The 21,210-nt window shown below is 38.9% G+C and overlaps 1 long non-coding RNA gene across 1 annotated transcript in view; it reads left to right on the forward strand.

Moving 5' to 3' along the window:
- The window catches only part of LOC116443685, a 54,020-nt gene extending 45,413 nt beyond the window's left edge, over positions 1 to 8,607 (forward strand). Inside the window, exon 4 of the long non-coding RNA XR_004240025.1 lies at positions 7,270 to 8,607. This is a non-coding gene — a long non-coding RNA (uncharacterized LOC116443685). The remainder of the gene's footprint in view (positions 1 to 7,269) is intronic.
- The last annotated feature ends 12,603 nt before the right edge of the window (positions 8,608 to 21,210 follow it).

Here is a 21,210-nt window from a genome sequence, read left to right on the forward strand (position 1 = left end):
ATGTTCATGATTTTTCTGTGGGGAAAATGCTGGGAAGAAACCACCTTTTCTTTCCATTGTCACAGGCCAAAACCTCCTTTGAGACTTCCCTTTGTCCTGATACTTCTGAGAAATCTCGGCGGAGGTCCTGATGTATAAGAAGTTCTGCCTCCCTTGCAGAACAATAAAACACCAATATTTCCCTGTACTTCTTGATCTGTGTCTCAGCCATTTCTTTCCTCCAGTCTCCTATAGAGATTAAAATCTACTTTAGATCCACATTTTAAAAGTTCTTAAAGTCAGATCCTGGTCATAAGTGTCACCACAGAAATTATGATGGAGAAAAAGGTATTGCTATCTCACTCTTACAGAGAGTTAAATCAGGAAGACAGCAAGTAACACATCAGTGGCAGAGCTGCAACTTAGCCCCTATCTTCTGAATTCCAAAATGGGCTTTCTCTATGGAAACAGCCTTTCTTGCTTACTAAATATTCATTGGAACTGTGCATTACCTTTCTCTATGTTATGTAGTGTGTGATTAGCCTGAAGTCAAATTATGGGACTTTCATTGGCATTCCTTTCTGTCAGTGCAAGAGATCTTTCTTAACCCTTTGCCCATACTGCCTTTAAGCAAATGGTATTGTTCTGCCACTTTTCAGAATCCTACATTTATCATTCCAGGAGTTAAAGGCAAAACCAAACAACTTACTCCTTTAATCAATATGATGGCAAATTTTATTTATCCCACAGTCCCCTTCACTCTCCCTGCAGTTCTCTTCATGCTCTCAGAAATGCTGGACTTCTAGGGATTTTTTTACCCGTTTAGCTCTTCACTTTCCAGTGCCTTCACTTCTTTGCTTGTAACAAAGACAGATGCGTGTTGACTTCTGTGAAGCTGGTCAAATTCAGGTGTATGGTCTTGTTTACCTGTTTATTTTATTTTATTCACAGCTACCAAAGTGTCAATATGAGCAATGCCAGAACCTAACATACGCTGTCTTGGTCTTACAGGACTTCAGCAAACTATATACAGTGGTAAACTTTAATATTTCCAATTTGCCAATAAGCTAAGTTTATCTGAAGGAGTTTGGATTGGAACTTAATATTATTATAATTGTTAATATGCATACGACAGACCTCAAATCATAGCAAGAATTTTTTAATAAGAAAAACTTTCTGGCTGTCAATGATGAACTTCACCTGCACTGTATTATTGTAAGACCTGCTTAAGATTTATAACATCTGTGAATGGATGAATTTTGTTATGTCTTTTTAGTAACAGGGTAGTTGAGGCAGAAGGGAGTCAGCCAGCACTTCTTGATGTACGTACTTGGTGGGTTCTGTGTGCCCTGAGACCTCACCAATTGATTTTATCTCTGGAACTGTTGCAGTATCTATGCCCCATGGAGACTAATGCACACAGAGAGAATCATACCACTGATTAAACGGTCTGAAAACACATTTAGATATCTACCTTCAGGGGCTGAATTTTATAGAGAACAACATGTTCTTTGCAAGCTGTGTTTCAGTGCCCAGGATGTCACATCCCACTGGCACTCAGCTGGTGTAAACTGGAAGAGTCCATTAAGTTCCCAATGGGGAGTTAAGCATTACCAAAGTGTGAGCTCTTGGAAATGATGCAGCTCAGGAGGACTGTCCACATGAGTGTGAAAATTGCAGGTTTTCGGCAATAGCAGGAGTGCTGGCAATTCAGCACTGTCAATTTTAAACTTGGATGGTGGTTTCCTGTCTAGTAGGTCTGCCCAAGTTATGACGGATTATAATCATCCTCAGTTTCTTTGGTACCAAACTGATGTGACCATTTTATAGACATTCAGAGGTGTCTATTTTTTCTGGGGGGGTTGCTGCTACCTGTGGTGATGCAGAGCATTTTTCTCTGGAGTTTGAAGTCACATGCAACCACCAGAGCTGAGTGCATACGCAAACCCTCATAAATTAACTGTATTGCACTTGGTGTAGCTTAGTAGTAATGGCTCGGTTGGCTCCCATAGCAAACACTTATGCAGGGCATAAAACAGTTGTAAAGAGAACCTTCAGTTAGAATTTCGGATATAAATGTCTGCATCCATCTAATATTAAGTGAGAAGACTCCCACAGCAGATATATAGAAGTTTGGCATTTAAGTTGCATTAAATGCAAAATTTCTGTACTGATCTTAATGCTGCCTTGAATGAGGAAAAAAAAATTAGATCAACTGGTGCTTTGATTAGCTTTTTTTTTTTTTTAATATTTAATCAATTCCATACCAGCTGAGGCTGCTAAATTCTATTGAAAAGTTTGTCCAATAGATGTTCTGTGCAATCTTTTCATTGTTTGGATTTCTGGAATCAATAACACCTATGAAAAGTAATTTGTTCCACTGTTCTGTTTTAAGTTCCAATTCTTACACTATAGCCAATAATCCCAGATATTTCTTAAGGTATATTAGTTTCATAATTTAAAACTGGGCAGTGCAACAGAAAAATCTTTCTTGTAGAGAGTCACCAGCAAAAAAATTGCCAAAATTATATATGTAATAAATCATAAAAATAAATCAAGGAACTTCTGTTGAAGAAACTGAGTAAAAAAAATATTGAGCATCACTTAAGGTGATGCTTTGCTTGTCTTCATTGTAGGTTGATGTGATCTGCCTTAAACACAGGGGAATACAGATAATTTCATGAGTTATGAATTAAATATGAGTCAGCGATAGGGGGAGTGATAGGAGAGCACCAGTGAGAGAGCAGCTGTTGGCGTGTGTGAGTTTTCATGGCTTACATATCAGTCTAGCTGATGCTGACCCAGTTCCGAGCTGTCCACGCTGATGTTGCTGAACAGAACGTGGTTTCATCCACACAAATCAACTTTGCTTGCTGCCCAAGACATGGTTCTGCATCTGCATAACAAATGTTCAGTCATATTTCATTTTCTAAACGTTGTTGGGGACCAGAAAACCATCTGTGAATCAGTGGAATCATAACTTGCACATGGTTCGAGAGCCCTTCTGTTGACTTTTGACTGGGGCTAATTTCAGGCCATGAACTACAGACAAATGTGGAGATTTGGGGCTGAAAAAATAGCTGGGTAAAGCTACCAGTGACCATAACCTGATATAACATACTGCCCAAAGAGGAATGAATATATCAGGGGATGTCAGAGCTTATTTTTTAACTAATCTATGATACAGTTTAGGTGGCTTTAAGGAAAATGGGATTAATTTAGCAGTGGCAGTAGTCCTGAATACAACAGATGCCCACGTTGTTCATTTCCTCAGCCACAGTCCAGATGATGGGGCACAGTGAACCTTCAGCAAACTTGTAGATTATGCTAAATTATGGGAAGAGGCTAAGATACCAAAATGTAGAGTTTCAGACCGAGTTTGTTAGTCTGCAGCACTGAGACAGGAGACAACCTGCAAAGTTCACCAAGGAGAAGCTGAAGTTTTTAATGTGTGCTGGGAAATGCTCCAAAATCTTGCTCACAGCTCTTCAAAGCCTGGGAACTCCCTTCTGGAAAGGGCCTGAGAATTACTGTGGGTGGAGTAGGAGCCAAAGGTACACTCTCATCTTGAGTTAAAGCATTCCTGAGGTTCAGGTCATTTCATGCAGCACAGGAAGAGGTTGCCCAAAGAGACTGAAATCTCCACCCTCAAATTTTTAGGGTTGACTAGGTAAAATTGCCAGTTATGTGGTTCATGGTTGCCCACAGCCCTACTTTGATCCAAAGGCTGAAGGTCTCTAAGGGTGCCTTCCAAAAAATATGTAAATAATTCCCTATCTACATCAGGCTCTGTAGCTCTGAGTTGAAAACAGAAGATTTCTGGGTTAATGCAGGTCTCCAAACCTGCACGTTTCAGGGCTGTGCACCAACCTCAGCTCATGTTCTGGGACCAGAACAAGGCTGTCCTCATTGAAGCAGGATTATTAGTTCAGGAAAAACATTATACTGACACGACTGCTGCATTTCTACATCAAGAGCTATTTTGTTTGCAGTTATTTTGAGTGTCTCTCTAGAACACTGTTTGCAAGAAGGTTGTCCTGGGGTTTAAAACAAGTAACAGACATTTCAGTCCACACTGAAAGCAGCAATTCCAGTACACAAATTCTGTAAAGTACTACACTAGGTGTTGTAAAAGAAACTAGAATTTTGAGGCAGGAGCAAATTTTATGCAACTTTAAACTCATTTTGGACACCACTGATATAAATTTCGTTGCAGAGATATTGAACTGCTACACAAAATAAAGAGTTTGAATTGGTATTTTGGTTTATGTCAATATTGGAGGTTTATATCAGTATTTCTCTTTGAGATCCTAATTATTGTTTTCAAAACAAAATGAATCACAGAATCACTAAGACTGGAAAAGACCTCTGAGTTCATCAAGTCCAACCTCCAACCAATCCCCTCCCTGTCAGCCAGACCAGACGACTGAGTGCCACATTCAGTTGTTCCCTGGACGCTTCCAGGGACAGTGACTCCACCACCTCCCTGACCAACCCATTACAATGCCTGACCACCCTTCTCATGAAGAAATCCTTCCTCATGTGCATGAGGCCCTGGCACAGGCAGCTGGGGCTGCCTCATCTGTGGAAGTGTTCAAGGTCAGTTTGGACAGGGTTATGAACAACCTGTTTTAATGGAAGGTGTCCCTGCCCATAGCAGGGGGTTGAAACAAGAGTCCCTTCCAACCCAAACCATTCTGTGATTCTGTGACTCTATGATTTCCAGCCACCTTTTCAGACTTTCTTTATTTCAAGTAAATAAGTTACGACTTATTATGGTTCATATGTTAATTTGTGAAGGGAAATCTGTTCCTCCCAGTCATTTAGCCATTGTCATATTGCCTATTTGATGCACCAGAGTCACAGGCTTGGGGTTGACTGCACATTAAACACTGTGGAGCAGTTTCCAAGTTCTGAACTTGCCATAAGCAAGAGATGCAACTTCTGCTGCTGCCCCCAAGGGCTATTACAACATCCAGCAAGATGCCATGGATAAATAATAGGTTTTGCACCACATATGTTAAATTCTACATTATCCTCAGAGGAACTTACTGAATATAAAATTTATAAAGTTTATAGAGGCATAGCCTATCTAAATCTTTCTTTAAGACACGAAATCTCCCTGACTGACTTCAGTATGGAAACTACTTACAGGAAACTCAGCTGTTTAGCTGTTTTATACTCTGGATGACTGCTCACTTTTCAGAATAACAAAGTTCTTAAGCATGTGAATGCTCCCTTGGCTTCAAAGCAATTTCTCTTACTTTCCAAGTTATGCACAAAAGCTTAAAAGCTTAAAATCTTTTGTCATTCACAGTTCATTTCAGAAAGAGTAGTCATTGTGCTGTACTTCACCTTTGAGACAGTTCTCACAGAAAGTAAAATATCCGTTGCTGCTTGAGCAAATAGTGGAAAAGTTAAGTGTGTGGTTAACTGCTCTAGCATGATATAAAGACTTCAGAATACTTCCGTTTAGGACAGAACTCAAACACAACTTTGTTTCCTGTAAGCCATCTGTATTTCTGTAATTGGCTCCTATCGACCCCTCAGAATGTGTTTTCACACCCCTCTAGGACTTACATTTTAGTCAGTGGCCATGCTGACACCATTCTGCTGCAATAAACCAGGAGCATGTCCCAGAGGACAGATCCTCTGAGCTCCTTACAGAGATCCTTATGGCATCACACGACAGTCTGGAATAGAGTTCCAGGAGTGCATTGAGGTCACTTACACACCTCCCAGAAAACGTGTCTGAGTAGTGCTTGTCGAGTGCTTACCACACTCCTGCTTCCTCCTGAAGGACGCCGCTCTCTGAAATATCTCACATGAGACTCGACCCTTTTTATCTGCTTGGCTGCTCTGCCCCACACAGGATTACCCAGCTCTCTTGAAGTACCATGGAATCTCACAACAAACTTCCACAAGGGTGAGACTGATCACAGATGTGTTTACAGCTGGGATGGAGCTCGGCATCAGCTCCCAAAAAGATCTGTCTGGAAAATTCAGTACAGCAACAAACTCCAGAAGCTTTGCTCCTTCCTTGACAGCTGTTTATTGATTTTATAACCAAATGCTCCCTAGTGAGGAGCTCCATGAGCCAACACTCTTGGCTGAATAGAGGTTTTGTTTGCCAGAGAGCTCTGATTTGGTTGTCAAGCTGGAAAGCCAAAGCCAAAATAGGCACCTAGTCAATGCTGGTGAATAATTAGGATCACAAGTCCCCTGAAGTTAGTGTAAGAAGTGAGAAGTAGGAAGAAATCAAAACTTGCCCCATAGCTGTAGTGTGGTATAGGAGGGTATCAGTATTCAGATGGAAATTTTCAGCTATCCCCAAGATTTTCACCAGCAGTTTCTCCTGTACGTAGACTGATAGGCATGGCTTGTGTGCTTACATGTGTTAATTGACATCCTGGATGAAAAGTCTGACCCTCCCAGAGATTTCTGAAGGAATTCCTGCTGCAGAATTGGCCATTATGCATAGATAAGGAACTTGTAAATAATCCATAACAAGTACTCCTGCAGATGAGGGAGGCCTTTAGAAATATCACAAACCACTCTCACATGTGCTATATATTGGAAGACTACAGCTTTCCACTTTTGACTCTAAGAGGATAAAAAGTAAAAATCTAACCTTGGGTTTTCAGAAAACATTATATACACACAAATGTGTATGTATTTGCTTTGACACACCAGAGACCACGATCCTAAATTTGGCCAAGCTTGTAGGATTCTTTTTATTCATTTCAATGGATTTCTACTCTTATGCTTAGTTTGGCAGGACTTAAAACTGTTACCTTTGATGGCTGGCCTTTAAAATCAACTTTTATGTTGAAGCCCGTATGGGGCAGCACTGTCCTTGGTACATAAAGCACCAACAAAGAGGAGAATTGATCTAATTGAAGCCCCTTGGGACTAATGCTAATCAAGATTAATGAGTAAGAAGTGAAGAGTCCATACGAAGATGTGCAAGGGGTTTGGGTACAACTATAAATTGGAAAGGACCTGGAATGGGTGGAATTCATAGCATTTATTAGAATGATTACCACACACATTCACAAATCAGAACACATTTGTAAGAAATTCTGGGGACAGATCCCACTGACTGGGTAATGGAAGAAAAGAGCTTGTTTATAAAATTGAAAATGCATTTATAAAATTGAAAAAAAAGAGAAAATGTCTGATGTTAAGTGTTTAAGACATGTATCTTGCCTTGCCTATGACCTGCAGTCATTGCTGGAAACATTCGTAAAAAACTGGACAAATGTTGAAACTAATTATATATTTCCTCAGGAGGAAGAAAGGATGCTGAAAGACTGCTCTTGGGGTGAAGAACCAGCTGGTGGAGATCAAAGCTGTTAAAAGAGTATGAGGTTTAAAAAAATCTTGCACAGATGAAGCAACAGTGGTTTATAACAATCACAAGAATGCTCTCCTTGAAATGATGGAAGTTCATCTTTTGTTGGAGAATGTAGACAAATTAATAAGGGAAAGCATGTACTGCACCAGAAGAATAATGGTAAAATCTGAAACAAGATAAAAGCACAATGTGAGATTTACCAAAGTAACTGCTTGTCACATCTGCAATTTGTTATCTTCCTGTTTTAGCTTCATTTCATGAGAGAAAAAGCTATTTAATGATTCAAGAAGGGGAAAGGGTCAATAGCAGAACTGTTTTCTTCATATGACCTGAAGCTGTAGGGCTGGAATAAGGTAGAGGTTGAGTCTTTGAACTGAATATTTTTGAATATTTTAGAGCAAAAACCTATCAGAAGGATGGGGAGGAAGGTAACAGTCTATGAGATAATGCAGACAGTTGGACTTGCTGTGTTTATTGTAAGGCTGGAGGCAAAGGACTGAGTGCAATCAATGAGGCTGAGAAACATAAGTGTATAATTACAATTGCTGTAAATATAATTACAGAAAAAAATAAAAAAGATAAAACTCAACTGACTAGATCTTGGATCCAATTCCAAAATGAGCAGTACATTCCTTCTGAGAGTCATTTTTAGATGGATGTAAAGAAAAGATACATGAGCAGAAGTGATTAAGTAAAAAATTATTTGGAAAAATGTGTCTGTGGGAAAGAAGTGGTTGGTGGTTTTTTAAATGTTCTTATGCAAGAAAAAGAGAATAACTAACTTGAAGTGAATTATTAAAGAACAGTAGAAAATGGAAAATGTTAACTTTATATTGCTAAATTTGTGATATTTACAAGTATAACTTCAATTAATCTTGTTGTAGTCACTCCATTTATAGCCCATGGATGAAGTGGACTTTTCTAGGACACAATTCCTTTCATCCTAATGAAGACATCTAAATTAAACCAGATGAATTGCACTCAAGTAGTGATTCTGTCATCCCAATGAGTACAAAGAAAATTTAAATGCCTGCCTCATATGTAGATATCTACATTTGTAGGCATTTCAAGTCGGGTGATATGAATCTCATTCTACGACTTTATTTAGGGTGGCTCCAGTCACAAGTAAAGCAAAGGCATTAGATAAGAAAGGATTCTTAAAGTTAGATAGCCAGACCCAGATTCAAGCAATGGGATGAGACTGTCAGATAACAATATCAAACATCACCAAGTCAGAAGAATTTCTCCCTAAAATATGGACCTGAAGCAGAAAAGAAATATTAAGAGTGTCAAAAATGTTCATGTAAAAAGAAAAGGGGGGGGATTTTTCAGCTCTTCTTTGACTTACTAATGAAATGTGTGTTAGATTTTGTATACAGTAAATAAAAAAAAAAAGGGAAAAGTAGTGAAACGTTCATTTGATTGTTTATGTTGAGACCAGCAAAAATATACCAGTATCTTCACCAGGAGCTGAGGAACAGCTGGGTAATTAAAAACGTGAGCAAAAGACCAATTATTATTGTTATTTTGGGGCTTAATGACATCCCCCAGGGCAAAACTATTTAAGATGGGATTGGATCTATGTTGCACTTTTTTTCCCTCAGTATCCTTCCCATAGTAAGGAAAGACATAAACCTAGCATCAGTGGGTGAGTCAAAGCTTCCTCATCAATATTTTGTTTTCTATGTATGTGTAATATCTTTGTCTCCCTTCCTCTATCCTCCCAAGATTTAAAGGAGAGACAAGGAGACTTTAGGAGAGACAAGCAGCCACCATATCACAAAGAAATTTGGGAAAAGGGCGTGTAACTGTCAGATTCGTAGGGTCATACTTTGTTTGCATTATTGTACTGGGGAAAAATAGAGATGTACTTAAAATTTCTCTAATGGGAAAGCTTCTTGAGCTTGGATTCCATTAGGCATTTGATGCAAACCAGATCTGCAGCAGAAAACGAATACAGAGGGACTTAACACCTTGAAAATTGAAGTGTAGAAAACAAATTAATGGATGCCTGTGGAGTGGTCTTCCTCTGGCAATGAGAACAGTTCAGTGCTGCAGTAAATTAGACCAGATTATTTCTCTGAATAGAACTTTATTGCAAACGTCTTCTCTTATTTTGTTGGTAAATAGTTTACAATTGGTTGTGATACCCTACAACTATGTTGTGCTTATTATTCATAAGAATTTGCCAAGAAAATGCACTCTTAAGTAATTTCCAATCTCTGAATCACTTGCTAGCTGCTTCTCAGAGGCTGAACTACGAAAACAGTCTGTCACATACTTAATCTGGGATTAATGGAATTTATTTTACACTGGACTTGGGGTCAAGCCACATTCACAAGTCTGTGTGCATTTTATTATGTTGGTTGCTCACACATTTTTCAGAGACTTGATTAGGTGACGAATATGAAAAAAAAGGAAAAGAGAGGAGGAATGTACAATAAATAATACCATTTGCTTTTTAAAATTAAAATTTAAAAAAGAAAATATGTTGGCTTTAATAACCTCTCAGGATTCAAGAACCTTTTTGCAAGTGGAAACCACACGTTCAGATACAGACAAATAACTAACAACACTTTATGAATCAGGTAAATTGGATTTTGTCCTCTTTCCTGCAATGAATTCAGAAGAAACTAGAGCCCTATTTGGCTTTGATCTGGGAAAGTATAAAATAGGTAAACTTAAAAATTTGCTGCTTCAAAAATAAAACATGCACAAGAGATACAAGACGTAAGTAGAACAAAAGGAGTGAGGACATGATCTATAATTTTATTTTTACTTAATAACTTCATTGTGAGGATCAGGCAGATTTTGTTACGGAGCAATAAATTACAGGGTCAGCCAGGAATAAACATGGAAGCCAAGGAATCCAGCCTGTTGGTGACAGACCAGCAGCTTCTTGAGAGCCAGTATCTCGACAGGTTTAGCTCTCCCTGGTGCAAAAACTTACTTTTTCCTCTGTGAATCTATTTGCAGAGCTTCGGTGTCCTGGTACAGGTTCATTTCTAATGAAATAGAAATGAAGACTGCCCAAGGAGTTACAGTGAAGGTGTTGGGAGGATGCACCACCCACAGTGACGCCAGGTGCTGGGAAATGCAAGTGTAACTGCAGAAACAATACTCTGCACTGTCTTTGGAATGATTTCACTGCTCCTGGAGCCACAGTCTGCTCTTCACTTGTCCAGCCTGCACATTTTCAGGTGTTCAGCTTTCCACCTGCCTGCTGCCCACAGCTTCTTTCCCTGGGACAGTGTCAATGTGGGGCACAGGGAAAACTGCTGCACAAGTCTAAGCAGGGTTTAAAAAATTCCACAAAGTTCTTTCCTTCATTGCTTTCACTCTGCTGATTCACAAGCTGAAATAATTGTGTTTTTCACATTATTCCTAAATCCTTATATTATCTGCTAAATAATTTCTGGTTAATTCCAAACTTGTACTTTTTTGCTACCATGCCCCAAAGAACTATAACTTCATGGATTCACTCATTCCTTGATCTCTCCAAAGGCAACAGGAGTTCCAAGTAGCTCAGTAGATCACAAAAAAGGTTTTTGTGGTGTGGAATGGTTGAATAAAAACTTGTGTTTATGAAACTGTTGTTATTTTCTTCCTCAAAGAAATGATTCAACGATTCAAAATGCATGGACGGATGGGCCATCTCTTTATATTGTCTTCATCAGATCCACCCTGGAGCAAGAAAAGAAAAGCTAATGGATCATATAAAATGAAACAGTAAAGTCACATAAATGCAAGCAACATTTCTTTTCCTTTTAAGCCATTAATGTTGAATACCATAATGCATCAGTTCGTATTTTTGCATCACTACATTCAGAATCAAATCACCTCACTTACTTTGAATGAAGTAAAGTTGCTTTGTTTTTCAGGACACTCATGGATTATCAAATGATCTATGGAAGAATAAAATACGTTAGAATAAAAAAATATATATTGAGTTATAAATCCAGTATTTTGACCTAAATAGTGTAAATCTTCTTATAAGCAAAAAAATTTAAAATGCTGTACATTCCTATAACAAGGATTTCAGAATATGATAGTATATAAAAATTATTTTGTATTTTCTTGGTGTAATAAAATGAATGTAGTATATGTCTATGGATGGAAACTCCAAATGTTAATGTTAGTACATTAACAAAAAGTGACAAAAAAAGTGATACATCAAAAAGTAATTCCAGAAAAAGTGGGGAAAAAAAAGTAGTACACTGTGATTTTCATATCAGGTTGCATTATGTGCATGACATATATTCGTGCCTGTGCATGCATATTAATGTGGCACTATGAAGTGCTAGAGGTTTGGTGAGCATTCTGTCTTGAATGATGATATCCCTGTTTTCAAATCCATTGAACATCAATTTGTAAATTTTTTTTACAAGTTGGGGTTCAACTTGTAAAGAATATCTCTTATTTCAGATTTTCCAGGAGATTGTCATTGTTGCAAGTGTAAGCCAAGGCTGGTCTTCAGATATTAATTTTTCTAAGGTTTTTCTTTTTAATCTTCCTCACCTTTTGTTAGTACAAAACCCATGCTCTGCAACTGATTTTATTGTAAGAGGGAATCCGTTCATGGGACAGTTGAAGTGGGATTTATTGGACAAAATACAGACAAGATCATATCCAGCCTTCACTAAGCAACCCTTGGATACTTTATATTCCTTTCAGAAAATTGGGTGGTTTTAGAGAGTTTGAGTATCTAAATCATAAGATAAAAGGTTTCTAAACAAGCACCTTCCACCAGACACCTTCCACGATCCAGGTTGCTCCAAGTCCCGTCCAACCTGGCCTTGGACACTTCCAGGGATCCAGGGGCAGGCACAGCTTCTCTGGGCACCCTGTGCCAGAGTCTCATCACCCTCACAGGGAACAATTTCTTCCCAAGATCTAATCTAAACTTGCCCTCTTGTTTAAAGCCATTGCTCCTTGTCCTGTCACTTCAGGCCCTTGTCCCAAGTCCCTCTCCAGCTCTCCTGGAGCACCTTCAGGCACTGGAAGGGGCTCTAAGGTCTCCCTGGAGCCTTCTCTTCTCCAGGATGAGCACCATCAACTCCCCCAGCCCATCAGTCTTCATGTAACATGAAAATGTGCATTTGAGTCCTGGAAGCAAATAGAGAATTTGGTGATGCACCAGGATAAAAACACACTCAGAACGGAGGACAGAGGATTATTATTGGCTGTGTTTTTTCCATTTACACGGCCAATGTGAAAGGATATGATGCACAATGAACATTTCTAAAGACTCCTTGTCACCCTAGGGAAGTTATTTGTTTATTTTGGTTCTAAAGTCATGTACAGAAACAACTATCAGCTTTTTCCATTTAATGTGTTTCTATTGTATGTCTTTAGTGCAGGACTGGTCTTTGTTACATGTTATCTTAGTGTCATTTCCTAAAGAATTCTCTGCTGACTGTGAACCTAGAGAGAAGTAAAAACCCCCAAAATAATGAAAATAAATAGGTTGTTTTTTTTTATTCATGACTGCCAGTGGTAGATGCATTTTACACATACATTTTAAACTTGTTCAGAGATTCCAGTTTCAGTGCTCTGATGTTATATCAGTGTTCTCAGACGTTGCTATATTGCAGAAATAAGTCACACTCAGCTGAATGACTGTGAGGGAGAGTATTACATAGAATAACTCCAAAGCAGAATGTTAAACTTTGTGTTTTCAGATGCAAGCAAACTGATGGTTTGATGAAATGGTATCAGTAGTACAGGAACCTCCAAGGGCCCCTTCAGCAGCCACAAAAGGGGCTTTAAAAAGACTGCAGTAATTGCCTGAAAAGAGCTGTGTGATCATTAACTGTTAACCTGAAACTTCAGTAATGTTTTATTTTACCCATGAGTGCTTTTTTCTCTTTCAGAGTGAGCTCTGCTGCACTGTCAATCTTCCCAGAAAAATCCCCTCAACCTTGCTGGTGCTGTGGTATGAAACTCCACCTGCTCTCTGACCAAAAATGACCTGGCAGGTTGCTGGCACCAGCAGAAGATAGTAGCATAAAATCATCACTTATGCAATGTAATTGGAAGGACTGCCAAGAATAATATGGAGATTTTTTTGCTAAATCACAAGGGGAAAAAAAAAAACCTGGAGATGATTTTAAACCAAGTCTAGCAAAAAAAAAAAAAAAAAAACCCCACCAAAAAAACCCACAAAAAAACCCCCACGGATCTTTAAGCTGTATTATGCAGTTATCCCCCACACCATCAGTTTTAGCATGGTTTTGTCACAGTGTATCATCAATGTGGAAATATAAGTTTGTGCCCTGGAAACTTTATTGACAGATTAGCAGGTGTATAGGCAGCATAAATACAGTCAAATGCACACAGGGAAGCTGGAGTTGCTATAAGAGCTCTACTTCTCCCTTTAACACTGACGGGTGTGGCAATTCTCTCAGTTTTTACTGCAGGACTAATTAGCTGAAATGAGTAACATATTTCGGCAATAGCACTGCTATTAGCTCAGGAGCTGCCACATTTACAGGAAATGTGATTATCTCCTGGTAAATGTGCTCTCTGTATCAGGGTTAATTATGCCCTTGTAGGATGCCATATAATATTTTTTTTTTTAACCTAAGGATGACAAGCATGGGCTTTGCTTTCTCTTTTGCAAAGGTTACAGCAGAAATTCAAATTCCTACATAAAAGTGTCTACCAGCACTGCCAAGTTATTGAAAAACGAGTAAATATAGTCATTTTCAGTTGTCTTATTCACTAAGAGGGAGGAGGAAGGGTGTTTAATGAAAAAGTTTGTGAGAAATTATTTGAATTTAGATTTCATAAAAAGATGAAATATTAACACAATTCTCAGGTTGAATTGATACCCAGGATGGGTATCCTGTGGTTTTTCTTGGGTTTTTTTCAGAGAGCTTAAACCTAGGCAATCATTTAATTAATCTTTTTCCTATGGCACAGAATATCTTCGTCCTCACCATTTCCTAGACCAAATAATCAAGATCCAGTGGTTTTTGGTGCCTAAAATGTGACTAAAGCATAATAACACAAACAGTTGAAATGGAAGCTGAGCTAAGGTTTGAGGTCCACTCTTATTGCTTTGGGTTGTGAGTTCATGGGTTCTCACAGACAGATTAGAGAGGGAAAAAGAAAAAAATAAAAATAGAATAGCAATACAATAGATTTAAACATGCAGTAAGCAAGAATAGAGCAGATACATTTTGATTGCGACAATTAGCAGAATTATGGAGATGCATCAGTTTATCTCATGCCAGTCTCTTGGGGTATCCTGGAATGAGACGTTCTACTACAGGACAGTATAGAACAGGAGTTAATATAAAGCTTTTACTTGCCTTTTCTTTACATTTTTCCCATTGACAATAAAGTGATTTGCACAAACTGGAGGTTATAGTCTGGATTCACATCTCTGTCTGCTGTGAAAACCCTGTGGTTCTAAGGGCAGAAAGAACTTCTTGGACTGCTGCTCTCCCACAATGTTCATATCTCAGAAACTGGATGAAAGAACAAACAGAGAAAATCTCATGAATATGCATTTTATAATTTCTAATTCACATTTTAAAATAGAAATAAGGCCTGAACTCCATGATCTTACCTTAGAACGGACTGAAGAGAGGTGTGTGTATGTTGTGTGTGTGTATGTATGTGTGTATATATATATATGTGTGTGTGTGTGTGTGTGTAAATAGAATTTTGATTAAATTTTCTAATATCAACAGAAAAATGATGTCTTCTAATTAAATTTACAAAACTCCACAACCTAATCTGTAGTTTTCTGGTCCCTGTTTGCAGCAATAAATTTGAAAAATCATTTAAATTAATACACATAAAGAAAAGAAACTACAAGTCATCCTAGGTGATAGGTTATAGAAAATCAAAAGCGATAGAATCAAAATGAAAAAAACCCTTTTTACTTCTTTTTAAACTATTCAGCTAGTTAGTGATGAAGCCTGTGGAGAAACAGAAAAATAATTTTGTGGTTGAGTTACCCAAAATTAGGCTGAATAAAGCTTCTTAAACAATGCTATAGAGAACAATTCCACAGTAATGGCAATAAACTTAGATGATCTCAGATTATCTTTTCCAAAGATGATTCTTATGGGGCTACTTTTTTAGCTGACATACCCATTAATGGCTTATAAAGGAGAAATAAAGAGAGTGAATACAAAAGGCTGTTAATCAAACAAGTTTCCCCTAATTGGTCAAGGCACCTTTTTACACTCAGACATCCATTAGAGTCTCTACCACCTTGATCACAGTGTTATGTTACATATTTTCCTTAATGTAAATAATTTATGTATTATGTGTTCGGGCATTAGAAAAAAAGCTTGAAAAAACACTGTAGAAGATGTTTAATTTGTCATATGCTTTAATGCAATGGGTTTTTTTTTTAATTGTCAATGCCTTTTTGGTCCAATAGGTTTTATTGTATGTTCAGCAAAGTGACTTTGGAGTTAGACCCAAAGCCCAGCCCTCACATACAGCCAGGGCACATGTGTGCCACTGGAATCCCACTTCAACAGTTCCCACAATATTAACAGCCACTATAAGCAAGGTGATCTGGGTTTTATCCCCACTGCTGCAGTGAAACAGGAGACATCTCAGGTATGAAAAGCAACTGCAGCTATAAAGTCCTAAATGGCTGCAGATCTTGTCCAGTGTACCACAGTTTCGTGGCATGCTGGAAATTAAGAAGTTAGAATAAATCACGGTGTGAGCCCCCAAAAAGAACTCCTAAAAAAACATAAAGGGCTGGTCTCAGAAGCCTTTGCTCACCATGATATTGCCCTGTGGCCACAGACTATTGTCACTGGAGCATTGCTCTTGCATTGTGGTCTCTGCCCTGTTAAACACTGGCACTGCTGTGGCTTCTCCAAACTTTTCTGTTGTCCTTGAAAAGCACTCTCTTGTACTCATCAATAAATCAAATCACAACGAGAGCTAATGAAGGCAGAGTCTTTGTTCAGTAAGATAAGAGTGCCACTTTTGGTATTCACTCAGTAAAAGTATGGTTGGTTACACATTGCAGATGATGGTTTGGGTAGGGACTGCCAGGAGGCCAAGTCATCATCATCTCTCTCCAGTGGGATGTTCCCCAGCTCGTCTTGAGGCTGATAAATGTTTCCCAAATTACTTGACTTCCTGTGAAATAAGTCAGCTGCAAAATCAGAATGAAGACAAGGGATAAATGTGATCTCAAGTGTATCAAAGGGTAATAAAAATTGCAGACCAAGCTTTTCCGCTGTGCTTAGAGAGTGCTTCATTTAGATTAACACTGCATGGACTTCAGGTCTCATCTGTTTGCTAAAGGATTTTCATGGTCCCTTCCCACTGCCACTGCTTTTATTCATACTAATTGCTTTTACTCCAACTACCAACCACTCCAGAGTCTGCTCTAATAACTAGGAATCCCAGACACCCAGCAGAGCACTCACAAATTGAACTAAAGAATAAAAGGCAAAAAAGGAATATTTTCTCACTGTATTACAGCTGACTCACAGCAAAGAGCCACATTCATCACAGAATCATCACAGAATCATCATAGAATGGCTTGGGTTAGAAGGTACCTTAAAGACCATCCAGTTCCAACCCCTCTGTCATGATCAGGGACACCTTCCACTACACCAGGTTTCTGCAAGTCCCATCCATCCTGGCCTGGAACACTTGCAGGGATGGGGCAGTCACAGCTTCTCTGGGTGCCCTGTTCCAGGGCCTCACTGTCCTCACAGTAAGGATATTCTTCAATCCTTACTCATATTCAGGTGTAGATGACATAACAACTCAAGTCCTTACACGGTACAAACCAGAGAAATTGATCCTGGTGTCATTCCCTGCCTTGTCTCTATCCAGATTCTATGTCTCCATCATGATGTCAAATATGTCATTCTACAGAGGAGAAAACTCCCATCTGTGTGACCCTGCAGGAAACCTCTGCTGAAGAGCACCCAGCTCACTCAGTCCTATGCAAAGCATTGTCTGCAAACTCCTTCTAATTTTTACAGTTACAAAATAAAAAACATCTTGTAAAGAGGTAATCAAATAAAACAAATGCCTATCAGGAAGAAAGAATCATAGTTAGATTCTATTGTTTGTGACTTGTACAGATTTACACAAAATTATCAGCAAAATGGAGTTTTTCTGTTCTCTGTTCCTGCACATTTCATTTTGATGTTCTCACAAAAGAAACTTCACCACTGAAAGGACCTCAAAAACTTAAGAAAGAGTAGGCAGTCATTTCTATCTGTATTTGTGCCGCAAAACACAAAATAATTTTATGAGATAGTGAAAAATAAATTCTCCTTTGCTCTTCAGATATGGGAGCCACATTTTCTGGATACAGAGTCTATTATAGAACAATTTTAAAAATTACACCAGGGATAATTCACTTGAGAAGCTGAAAATGGCAAGGCAGCATGAGTCACCTTATTCAAAGTGGCAAAAGAGAAGAGTTGTATTCTTTGACAAAACAAAATTGGACCTAAATCATGAAGTATGTATTGCCCGTTATTTGAAGTTTCCAGTGAAAATCCTGTGATTCCAAAGCAGATTGGACATTGTCCATAGTTGTCTTCCTTGTCTATGGGAGGATGAGAAGCAGACAGTAGCTCATTTTAGCCATCCTGCCAAAATCAATAGTATTTTAGAGAGCTTCAGTGAGAAACAACTTGTTGTGCCAGCAACTGCAGTGCGAGTGCAGTTGCGAGTCAAAGAAATTAAACTCTTCTTTTTACAGGCTTTGGTGTAATTGAAGGGAATGTGAAGGAGGTATTCCGTGAGCTTTGCAGCCCTAATAGTTACCTCTCTGCAGCCTCTGTTCTGCAATACTGCCCTCAAGGTCAGAAAAACTTTGAGTGAAGACTGGAGGGCTGGAATAAGTAGGGGGTCTAAACCTCATCAGAGGTGTTTGAGTGCCTTAGTTTGGAAAACTGATCACAGACACTCAGTGTGAGCTCAGGCAATCCCTTTGCTTCAAAGGCAAGTCTTCACCCCACCACAGCCATTCTCAGGTGTGTGGGCTTCAAGGATGTTTGAAAATTGACATCTGTGGGCCCTGGAAATCATTACCAGTATGCATTAGACTTGTGATTACTTATGTAACTGTACACTTTGTCTCATACCTTTCTCTACCCAGCAATGCTCCTCTCCATGAGCTGGAATGCAGAGGGGAAGCTGGGGGTAGGATCCAGCACTGTCACAAGCAAATGTGTCTCCTTCTAGAGGTCAATTCCCTACTGAAGAAATCACAGTACATAAAAACATGAATTCCCTTAAGTCTCCTTCTCTAAGGCCATTACACTTTTGAAACAGCTTCTTATTCCTAATAAGCTGTCCCAGTGCCTAAAGGGGATGCAAGAGAGCTGGAGAGGGACTTTGGACAAGGGCCTGGAGGGACAGGACATGGGGGAATGGCTTTAAATTAATGGAGGGCAGGGTTAGATCAGATATTAGGAAGAAACTACTGAATGTGAGGGTGGTGAGGCCCTGGCACAGGGTGCTCAGAGAAGCTGTCACTACCCGATCCTTGGAAATGTCCAAGGTCAGGTTGGATTGGGCTCTGAGAAACCTGGGATAGTAGAAGATGTCCCTGCCCAAACCATTCTATGGTTCTATGAAATCAGCTGCAACTGTTGAAGCTCCCAGGGCTGTGTGATTAGCTTAGTTGCCAGGACCAGTATTTGTCTTTCAGGACTAAGATTGAGCTGCTTTGCCTCAACTTGCTGAAAGAGTAAAATTACAAAAACCCTATCAAAGAAAAAAATGAAACATTAAAAAAAATGTATAGGTTCTTATTTTTGCCCTGAGGGAAAATGGTCCATAACAAAGCACAATCCTTAGATTTGGTGATTTCCAGCTATAAACCTCCCTCAGAGATTTTGCAAGGTCTCCGAGCCCAGTACCTACAATAACTATAACTCTAAGACATGGGACTGTATGTACCATTATCTCCATCATCTGCTCTTTTGAGAAGAACAGGAAGAAGAATTTATAGTCAGCATTTCCCATAACCAGAGGGTTTGTCACAGAAGGGACCCACTGTACATGGTCTGATAAATTTCTCAAAAATCACATACTTCCTTTGTTTCAGCTTTCTTCCTTTTTTTGTGTCTCTGTTGACTGATGTATACTGTGTTTGTCTCCAGTTGCCCTTCCATTGTGACACAAAATAAAACAATAAAACATAAATGTAAAAATACAGAGTTGATTAACTCTTCGAGTCTGGGATTGGAAAGAAGACCATAATGGCATGACTCAGCACCTGGACTTTTTTTTCCTCACAATTCTTTAGATGAAAACATTTCTGGTGAAGTAAATATTCCTAGGTTGAAGTGTAATTTAATTGGTCATAGGAAATGGGATTTACTCTACATTCACTTAATAATTCAACTGGAAAGATTTATCTCTGAGCGCAAAGAAGTAAACATGTTTGAAACCTACATAGCCTGGGAGTAGTTTTATTTTCTGAGGCATTCATAAAGGACAACTAAAATGTTTAAAAACATTTCACCATAATAATAATAACAATAAAGTGTAATGTTGTGAGGCTTCTGAAAATGTAATTTTCTTAGAGAATAACAGTGCCGCACCTGGTTCGTCCAGTTATTTTAGGGGGAAGGAATTGTTAGTAGCCTGCATAACCTGATTTAAGGGTTTATTTTCTAAAATAATATTCATGATCAATTTCTGGACATTAAGTGTTACAATGCTACAAATGTTACAATGTAAAAAGAATCTAATAAAATACTGGTTTTTGTCATATGGGATTTTATTATACAGCTTTTAAATTTACTTCTGAATCTTGCACGAGGTGATAAATCAGTGTGTCCCAATAACAGCAGCTATTCAGTCACACACATGGTGGCTTCATGATTTCAGAATACTAATTTTGACCACTAGTTTTAAAGTGTCAGATCTCAGGTGATTACTTTCCCAATGTTTATTTTCAGAGTTGTAGCAGGTTCAGTTTGTAAACCAGGCAGAAACACCAATTCAGTGTAGTGGTTTGGGTCAAAATATCCACTACTTACTTATTTTCTTTCCGTGAGATATGAATTAGGAGAAAGCAAAGCAGGCACAAACCTTAAACAGTTGCAGTAAAGAAAGAGTTTTATTACTAATAGAATTAAAAGTAAAGAGAAATAAAAAGAAATTAAAGGAAACCCCCTCCCCCTTTCCAGCACTTTCCTCTTTTCACCCAACTCACACAAAGGGTAATAGAACATGAGACTTTAGTCAGTGTTGCAGTTCTTGATAAGTCTCTTCTATGCTTAAGGAAAAAAAGGTTTTCTTCAGCTGCACATGGTTCCCAAACTGCCACCAACAGCAGACCCGCCCAGAAAGAAACAATCTGCTGTGGTGTAAAACATCTCTTCCATGAAAAATTTCACAGTTCCTTCACACTGCCAAACACAGGCTATCACATGGGGTTATTAATCTTTTTAAGGATGAGTTACTTTGGCCTGAACACAAAGGCGCTTTTTTTTTGCCACAAGTCTCTAGAAGCCTCTCACTGCTTCTGTATAGCCTGGCATAGGCACTCTTCACAATTTTCATGGGCCACACGTGAATTCTCCATCCCCCCATGTACTTCAAATGGATTAAAGAGACAAACAGTTTGTGGTATTACAGTTTCTTACCACGGCCTGCAAGAAATTTTTTAAGCTCCGCGCGAGAATCGCGGCACCGCCCTCTTTTCTCCCGTCGCCATGCTCAGCTCCGTCCCACGTGACTCACTTCTCTTTCTCTCTGACTCTGAAGCCGCCATGTTGAAGAGTGTTCTTGTTCAGGCTTTACGGTGGGGAAAGCCTCGCTCCCTCTGTGCTGCTGGCTGCACGGTGTCCTCTTCAGTTCAGCATGAAGTGTGCTGGCTGCAGACAGGAGGCTCTGCCGGCTCC

The sequence above is a fragment of the Corvus moneduloides genome, chromosome 5, assembly GCF_009650955.1.
Source record: "Corvus moneduloides isolate bCorMon1 chromosome 5, bCorMon1.pri, whole genome shotgun sequence".
NCBI classification, from domain to species: domain Eukaryota; kingdom Metazoa; phylum Chordata; class Aves; order Passeriformes; family Corvidae; genus Corvus; species Corvus moneduloides.